Source organism: Vigna unguiculata, chromosome 4 (assembly GCF_037176805.1).
Source record: "Vigna unguiculata cultivar grain cowpea cultivar isolate G323 ecotype 2 chromosome 4, ASM3717680v1, whole genome shotgun sequence".
Lineage (NCBI taxonomy): Eukaryota > Viridiplantae > Streptophyta > Magnoliopsida > Fabales > Fabaceae > Vigna > Vigna unguiculata.
This window is the reverse complement of record NC_140795.1, coordinates 7,439,249-7,448,973: the sequence shown is the minus strand read 5'-3', so window position 1 is coordinate 7,448,973 and position 9,725 is coordinate 7,439,249. Positions and strand designations below refer to the sequence as shown.

At 29.7% G+C, this 9,725-nt stretch overlaps 1 non-coding gene across 1 annotated transcript; it reads left to right on the top strand.

Annotated features, from left to right (window-relative positions):
- The first annotated feature begins 9,445 nt into the window (after positions 1-9,445).
- Positions 9,446-9,519, top strand: TRNAI-AAU (transfer RNA isoleucine (anticodon AAU)). The gene has a single exon. It is a non-coding gene; the product is annotated as a tRNA-Ile (tRNA).
- Positions 9,520-9,725: the final 206 nt, after the last annotated feature.

Sequence of the window (9,725 nt, the reverse complement as noted above, 5' to 3'; positions counted from 1 at the left end):
TAGCGACCAAATTTCGGTTCGGTCGCTAAGTGGTTTGCGACTAGGGTTTTCACCACTACTTTTGTTTAGTCTCTATTTCGGTCGCTAAACGATTTGTGACCGATTTTTGGTCATTTAGCGACCAAAATGGGTGGTCACTAAAACATATTTTTTTTGTAGTGTATATTTTTACATTATATTTTATATTTTTAAAAATTCATAATTTATATATTTTTATTTTTAAATTTTAAATTTTATAAATTTATGATTTTTATTAACTTTAAGAATAAATACAACAGTGAGAGAAACTCTCAACACTATGGTATTTCATAGTGAAATATAATGTACGTTATTTAAGTGGGGTAAAAGTAAAAAATAATTGTCACCTAATATATGTAACAATGTTATAACATAAAGTTAATAATATAGAGAACAGAAGGAAGAATAGAGAAGAAGATAATATGGAGCAACTTTTTTGTATGTCTTATTGTTGATAGGAATGGTCCTATTTATAGATACAACATGTAACCCATAAATGATATATAAATCAAATAGTTAATACAAAATATTACATAAAGAGTAATGAATCATATGAGTAATTTTATCAAATTGTGTTATGAATAAATATAAATGATCTTTGGAGCATTAACAACTGATATTAGTTCCCCTTTTTCTGTCAGTAAAACATAAGGTAATTGATTGACTAATTTTGAAAATGAATTATCCTTTGAGCTTTTAGTTCACATTCTTTTGTACGAGGATCAAGATGAGATAATAATATTTCATGCCAACCAATACTTTTTTCCAATTGTTTTCTTTTTCCCACTAATGTTGAAAAATTTATTCATCGAAGTGACAATCGAAAAATCGAATTGTAAATAAGTTTCATGTTGGTAGTTCAAGATATGAGAGAGAATCATATCCAACATATATTCTCAATTGTCTCTAAGGACCTATCATAGTCCCCTATTGTGGGGAAAACATATACACCACACCCAAAAATTCTTACATGAGAATATTAGGTCATTGACCAAAAACCAACTGCATAATAGAGTATTTGTGATAACTTGTTGGCTTGATGCAAATTAATAATGCAAATGCAAAATTGCATATCTCCAAGTAGCCATTGGAAGATTAGCTCTCATAAGTAATGGTCTTACAATGATTTCGCAAGTCTATTTTGAGTATGAGCATGTGCTACTGGATGCTCAACTTCAATTCTAATTGATATACAATACTCATGAAAAGCATGAGATGTAATTTCACCAGTATTATCAAAACATATTTTCTTAATCGGTTAATTTGGGAGGTGAGCTCTATAAGACCCGATAAAAATAAAATATAATTAAATATTTAATTTTAATATGGGAAATTGGAAGGAGCATTTAATAGCATTAGTTAGAAGATTATGACGTGGAAAAATATTAGTTCAAGTGGTTGAGAGTACTTTGATTGTGTGAGTGGACTTTGGTTCAAGTCCTACTTATGCTAATTGTGTGAAATTTAATTATTATTTACTTTCATGTGTGTTAAAAGTGTGGGATATAATTAGGTTTAATAACGTGCGAGTTATAATTAGTGTTGGGTTTGAACCTTGGTTAACACTAAATTAATCTAAATTTTTTTATGTAAAATTCTTTTGGGGAATTGAGAGAGACACAAGAACCCTAGCCGTCAGTGGAGGAAACAGAAAGGTAGAGATAAACCTACTGTTAATGGCACTTGATTGTCAATTAATCTCATTGAATTCATTTTTGTTTTTTTTTTATTTAATAAAAAAAATTAAAATGGATTAAAAGTGACTGAAATAGGGAATTAGTGGAAAGAGGGGAGACCTTCCATATAACAAAATTTACAGAACCAAGAGGGGGAAAGGATTCTGAAAAATTGAGAGAGTGAGGGAGAAGAAGACGTACCGAGGGGAAGAAAAGAGAAGGTTGATAAAGTTTTTGGAAGGAAGCACTCTAAAGGACCAATTGGAAAGCAAATTTTAGGTTAGGGGAGTTGAACGAATGTATTCTTTTCTTATTTTGTAGTCAGTTGCGTGGTTCATGTTGTCTACTCTGATGTGTGTACTGGTTCCGTTTATGTTTTCATCACATTACACTATTTGATGCTTTATATGAAAACCATTGTATGTGTACAAATATTGTTCTTCTGATCCACATTTAAGGTGCAATACTAGCTTTTTCTTTCTTTTCTATGTTGCTTGTTTTGGATCTGGTTCACGACATGGTACAACAGTACCAGTGTGTTTCTTCTATTTTCTTTTAATGAAGTGTATTTTGCGCGTGGTGTTCCCGATACGGGGTGGCTCGTTTAGGATTGTTAACGATAATTTGGTGGCCTGTGCGATATGGGGAGGAACAAGGTGTGACAGGGTGCAAATTTGTTTGCGTCTCGCAGGCGCTAATGCAGTGGCCAATGTGCTGTGCCCGGTGGCTGAACGGACCGTTGGAGGCAGCGTGGTTGTCGGCATTGAGAAACCTTTTGGTGCATACACGGGTGCTTTCTTGTGTATGGTTCAATCTCAAGTTTTAGTTGGTATATGGGGGTAGTGCTAGAGTGGTTTGGAGACACAATATATGCGGGTCTGCGTGTGTTGTTTTGGATTGGGGTTGGTATCCCTATTTTGTTGAGGTAAGGGGTTGGTCCTTTGTTTTCAATCTATTTCCTCAAGCCTTAATTAGTTGGGTTCTTTGGAACCCATAGCATGCATAGAAGAGATCCTTCTTTTTATGGTGCAGACACAGGTCTAGTTTATGGACACAATTCCTTTTCGATTATTTGGTGTTTTGTTTACTTTTTGTCAAATTGCGATGCTTGTGGATGGACGGGTTGTGTCCCGTGGTTCTTGCCTTTCGTTAATGGTTTAGTAGTATTTTTATAACATAATGCATGTATATAGTGGTATGCTGCAGTCCCGTTTTGTTCTCCTTGTTGGCATAAACTTTTCTTTCTTTCAACTTGAAATCGTGATGGTGATTGACGTTAGCATTGGTGGTGGCATTTTGATACCTTTTCTTATATTCACAACACGTGGTTGTCCTTTTAATAATCCTTACCATATTAGTCGACTTGTTAAAAGGCCATGGGACCCACACCATACTTATTTCCTCCTTGCTTCACGTGGTGTAGAGATAGATCTAAGCCTTAGCTTTTATTTTATTAAGTTATTAAAGCAATGTTTAGGTGTGATTGGACAACCACGCAGAAACTTTAATTTTTAGGTGTGCCTCACATTGTTAAAAACAATTGGTACATGGCGTAACTTACATATACGTAACATAAATATATATAAATTAGTTATATATATCCTTTATATACATTTATATATATATATATATATATATATATTAATATATTAATATATGTATATGTAACGTATCTGATAAATTATTATTATTATTTTATCTTTTATTATTTTATTATTATTATTATTATTTTATTTTTATTATTATTATTATTATTATTATTTATTTTATTTTATTAATCATTATTATTACTATTTTATTAATATTATTATTTTGTTTTGTTTTTTTATTTATTATTGTTGTTTTATCATTATTGTTTTATATCGATTTTATTATCGTTATTGTTTGTGAGACTTTTTGGGGGCAATAACTATGTGTACGTCCTAAACTGTATATTTGTTAGATTGTCCTGTGTTGGGTATAACACTTGTCGTTGATGGTTTTATGCGAATACATGTGAAAGTATAGGTGTATATGATTGATATGTATGATGTATGTTGGTGCATTTTGAGTCATACTATGGTAATTGGATGTTTAGTTCATTAGAACATGTGTTGGGTTGTAAAACTAGTAACCTTCACGCTAATGGTGTGGCGCTTGGCAGCACGGAGTAAACCGCCAGGTGATAAGCCACCATGGGAACTATGGAGCAATTTCTCGAGAGGGGTTTCGCCAGGCAGTGTTTGTGATACTTGAACTGGACTGGTTCTAGTAGGTTGGCGACTGGCGGTGTGAGGAGTGGCGCCAGATGGCCAGTGTGTGTTGTTTCACTTGGCGGCGCTTAGGCAACGCCAGACGATTTCTGCTACGGTAGTGTGGTTGTGTTGGCCTTTGGGCTTGAAGGACTAAGTCCATAGGGGGTCTGGGATATGCTTGGTAGAGTCATGAGCGAGGAAGTTAATGACATTGTGGGATCGCATGATGGGCGATGGTGGATGTGTCCACTGGAGGCTACTTTGGGCGAGAGAATCCATAGTATGGTGATTGCATGCATGTCATGGTCCGAGTGAGTGAAGGTTCAGATGCTTGGACTATGGACGAGGGAGTCCGTAGGGCAGGACTACGAGCGAGATAGGCTCGTAGGATGGACCACGAGCGAGGAGGTTCATAGAAGTACAGCAAGTCCGGAGACCAAGATGCATTTGCATACAACTCATAAAGGGTATGAGTTCATGAGGAATGAGAGATTTAAAGATAAATATTATGGAATTTATTTCGGGTGGGTTTATTCATATTTAATTATCTGTTTTGCATAGCTCACCTTATCTGTTGATGTGTGGCGATGATCATATAACTTGTTATCCAAGAGTAGATGATGATGTAGGTGAGCCAGGTGATGCTTAGAGGCGGAGTGCAGAGTCTAATTGGGAGCTTTTGAAAGGATTTTCATTTAAAGGATTTTGATGTAATTTATAATTATGTTGAACTTTGGTTGGTTTTGTAATAAAGTAATTGCAAATATTTGAATTATACTACAATTAAAGTTTTCAAATTTCCTGCGTTTTGGGAAAATACTTAATAAAGGTGGAAGTTTTTATTCATTATATTCTTTAATTAATTTAATTAAGTAATATCCAACTGGGATGTTACAAGCTCTTAATTATACTAATAACTTTACAAATACTTGATTTGATAATAAACAAATATGTGACCATCTAGTTGATGCTTCAATTAAAATCATGAAATATAGAAATGATCCACATGGTAGGTGTATTGAACCACAAATATCACCATGTATTCGTTTTAAAAATGAGATTGACTTATTTCTAATTTTTCTAGTGATGGTCTTATTATTAACTTTTATAAACGTATAGTACATGAGAACTCATTAGTCTGAAGAAGTTTCTTGACTCTTAAGTGGGTGCTCACATGATTTTTTCAACTATTTTTCTCATCATGATATATCCAGGATGACCTAACTGATCATGTTAAACAAGAAATTCATTTCTATTTGTAAACTTCTAGCTTATAATGACATGTGTCTCAATTGCATTACTATATGTATAGTATAAGTCATAAGAGAAGGCTAATAATTTCTCCAATACACATTTTATATTTAACTCAATTCGACTGATATAAAGATATCCAATATCTCCTTCATTGTTTGTCTCAATATGATATCCATTTAAACGAATATCCTTGAAACTTAATAAGTTTCTATTAGACTTAGAAGAATAAAATGCATTTTTAATATTTAATCTTATACCTCTTGGTAGAAGTACAATAGCTCTTCTGAAGCCTTCAATTATATTTTTAGTGCTAGAAATAGTACTAACATTGACTTCTCACATTACCAAACAAGAGAAAAAATGTCAATAAGACATATATCCTCATCATTGGTGCTAGTGCCAACATCCATTCTTCATATAAACATAAATATCAATATGAGAAATTCTTTTTTTTTAACACTCTCATAACCAATGAGGTGATCAATGATTCCATTTGGTTTGGCAAAGAAGATAATAATATCAAGATGAGTATCATCCATATGTCCATAATCAAAATTACCATCTTCATAAACAAAGTGTATTTTAATGTTCTTCTAATTATTTGTAGGATGCTTTGGTATACGACAAGTACAACTCAAATGACCTTTACCATCGTAATGATAATATATACTTTCATCTTATTTGCCAATATTTTCACATTTTTATTTTCTATTTTTTCACATTATTATGCCACTTCTGGTGACAAAATGTGTCTTTGAAATTTCCTTTATAACCATGTCCATAATCAATATCATGATCATGAAAATATAAATCAAATGTTGCTGCATTCACTTATAGGAATAGAGCATAACCAATTGGACATGTTTCATGATTCTCTATCAAAAGCTCATTGCTTTGTTCAGTCATACAAAGACATGAAATAAATTCATAATATTTATTACTGTATTCACTTCTAGGAATAGAGCATATTAGGCGGATCTCATGATTTTTCATCAAAAGCTTCACTGCTTTGTTCAGCCATACAAATGCATGAAATAAATTCATAATATTTATTGTTGCATTCACTTATGGGAATGGAGGAAAACCAGTTGGGTGGATCTCATGATTTTCATCAAAAGCTTCATTGCATTGTTCATCCAAACAAATGCATAAAATAAATTCATAATATTTGTGATTTTTTTTTCACAATATTACAATATTGTTGTCGCCGGAGCAAATTAGTTGCTCAGATGCTTTATTTCTTTCTTTAATGGTATCTCCAAGACCCATTGCATCTAAATGTATTGCAACATTTAATATCGAATATAAGTAATTCTTCTTTGGAATATCAAGGGTCACAAATTCAAATTTTGCAACGTTTGGTGTGTTTAGAACTGACACGTAAAATAATAATAATAATAATAATAATAATAATAATCATAATAATAATAATAATAATAATAATAATAATCACCATCATAATAAAAATAAAAATAATAAGACGGAGAGGAAAATCGATAAAGTCAAACAATTATTATCATAAGAATATAAGGTAAAATGGTAAATGAAGAAAGAACTAGAAAGAGTCTAGATTGAGACATGCAAAGCATTGTCAGTAGAGAGAAAAAACATCCACTAGTCCTTAGTTGGTTGGAGCATCGTGCTGATAACATGTTATAAAATAAAGCTAATAACATAGAGAATATAAGAAAGAATAGAGAATGAGAGAATAAGAAATAACTTTTTTGTGTGTCTTATTAATGATATAAAGAGTCATATTTATAGATACAACATGGTAATCCAGAAATGATATAAATCAGATAGTTAATACAAAATATTATATAAAGAGTAATGAATCATACGAATATCAATCATATCAATCATATGAGAAATTGTATCAAATCAATGAACGACCATCAATTCATAACAAACATAACAAAATAAACTCAATTGAAAAGTTATAAAATTTTGAGAACTGTCTAAATCACAAAAATTTAGTAAGAATTCAACTAAAACTTTTCAAACTTGTCAAAATCTAAAATATAATTAAATCTAAAATATAACTAGTGAATAAAATATTTCATTTTAATTTAGTGATTTATTTAAAAGGTTTAACCACACGGAATGTCCCCGTTTTCGTTACAAAATCTCAATTGGGTCCTCAACTTCTTAGTTATCCTAATTGAGTCCTATTTTTTGAAAATTTGTTCCAATTTGGTCATTTTCGTTAAGACATCATTGATGACGTTAACTGTGTGTCACGTGTCAGCTCGTGATGTTTTTAATTTTTTTTAATTTTTAATTTTTTTTCCTTTTTTTCTTGGAAAAACAACTCACACGTGTTAAATTAGAATTTTGCCACGTGTCACCTTGTGAATTTTTTTAATTTAAAAAAAAATGTCATGTGTCAAAATATGGTTTTACAACGTGTTAACCATTTATGTGAAAAATCTCGATTTGGTCCCTGTATTTGTTATTTTGTCTCAATTTAGTCTTAATTTCTTTTCAAACTGAAGTAATTCCATCCCTTCCAAATTGAGACCAAATTTATCTTTTATATTAATATTATAATTATATTTTTATTATAATAGATATTTTTTAACTAAATTAAGTTTATTTAAATTTAAATTTTGCATTGAATTTCATAACTTATATAAAACTATTTTAAAATTTTATATTTGAATTTCTAAAGTTGTTTAGAAATTATTAAAACAAATTTTTTAAATAAAGTTCAATGCAAATTTTAAATTTAAATAAAATTAATTTGGTTAAAAATAGCTATTATAATAAAAATATCATTATAATACTGATATAAAAGTTAAATTTGGTCTCAATTTGGAAGGAATGAAATTATTCCAATTTACAAAGAGATTATGATTAAATTGAGACAAAATAACAAATACAGATACCAAATCAATATTTTTCACATAAATAATTGACACGTGACAGTTAATTTTTTTTTTTAATTTTAAAAATTTTAAAAATAAAAAAAATCACAAGCTGACACGTGGCAAAATTCTAATTTGATACATGTCAGCTGTTTCTTTAAGAAAAAAAAGTAAAAAAATATTACAAAATATTACAAAAAATAAAAGAAAACATGAGCTGACACATGGCACACAGTTAACATCGTTAATGATGCCCTAACAGAAAGAACGAAATTTGAACAAATTTTCAAGAAGTACAACCCAATTGAGACAACTTAGAAGTTGAAGACAAGATTGAGATTTTGTAATGAAAACGAGGACAGTATGATTAAACCTATTTAAAACATATATAAAAATACTTTATTGGACAAAAGAAGAAGATCACACTACTTTATCATAAACCCTAAATTTTTATTATAATCCCTAAGAAAAATCCAAAACATGTGAGATGACATTTATGATTAATCATGAGCTTTAAAAAAACATTTGATTTTTAATTTATAAAAATATTAATTTATTAATTATTCTTAAAATACGTGATTAAAAATATTTTTTATAAAATAATAATTATATTTATTAGTTAAATATAATTTTTTGTCAAATATTTTTTATAAAATAATAATTATATTTATTAGTTAAATATATTTTTTGTCTCTTTATTTTTAGTGAGAATTGGAATTAGTCTTTCAAAACTTCGAACCAATTTAGTTTCGATTTTTAGAAATGCAGATTTAGTTCTTTTAATCAAATTTTATTAAATTTATTCGTCGTTTTAAATACGTTTCTCATTTAACATTGAAGTGAAATATATCAAACAATATAAATAACTCAAATAATATAATAAAACGCGTTTGAAACGTCAAATAAACTAACAAAACTTTATTAAAAATTGACTAAATCACTAATGTAAATACATTTGATGTAAAAATTAAGAAAATAAGATATTTTTTTCTTATTATTATCCTTTAATTTTATTCCCAAATTAAAATGTAAATAATTTTTTAATTGAAAATGATATTTTATTTATAACAAATTACATTATAGAAAAGATATAAAAGATGCAAAGTTTATTTGTAGAAGAAACCTTCATATCACGGAAAGTTGCTCCGATAATAATAATAAGAATAAGAATAAGATACAAACATAAATATTTGCTTAAATATATGTCTTTTAGCTATTAATATGCTATTACAGAACGAAAATGGAATATAAAAAAGTTTAAAAGAGAGTGAGAAACTAAAGTTCAAGAAATATAATTTCTAAGGATATGGGCAGATATTTTGGGTGTTTATTTAATTTATATACAGTAAATATTATTATTAAAACTATAATTCCAAACTTAGTTAAGTAAACAAACGGCCTATTAGCTCAGCTGGTTAGAGCGTCGTGCTAATAACGCGAAGGTCACAGGTTCGAGACCTGCATAGGCCAATTAATATTTATCATTTTACGGACATGCATTGCAGAGGTGTGGGGTACATTTAATGTACGTCTTTTATGGGCCTACGAGAGACTTTAATTTCTATCTAATTTAGGTGTTTTATGGGCCTACTACTATAAAACTATTTGCTTTTTCCATTATTAAGCGGCCTATTACCGCAACTTGTTATTACGTTGTGGACTTGGAAGACCCATTT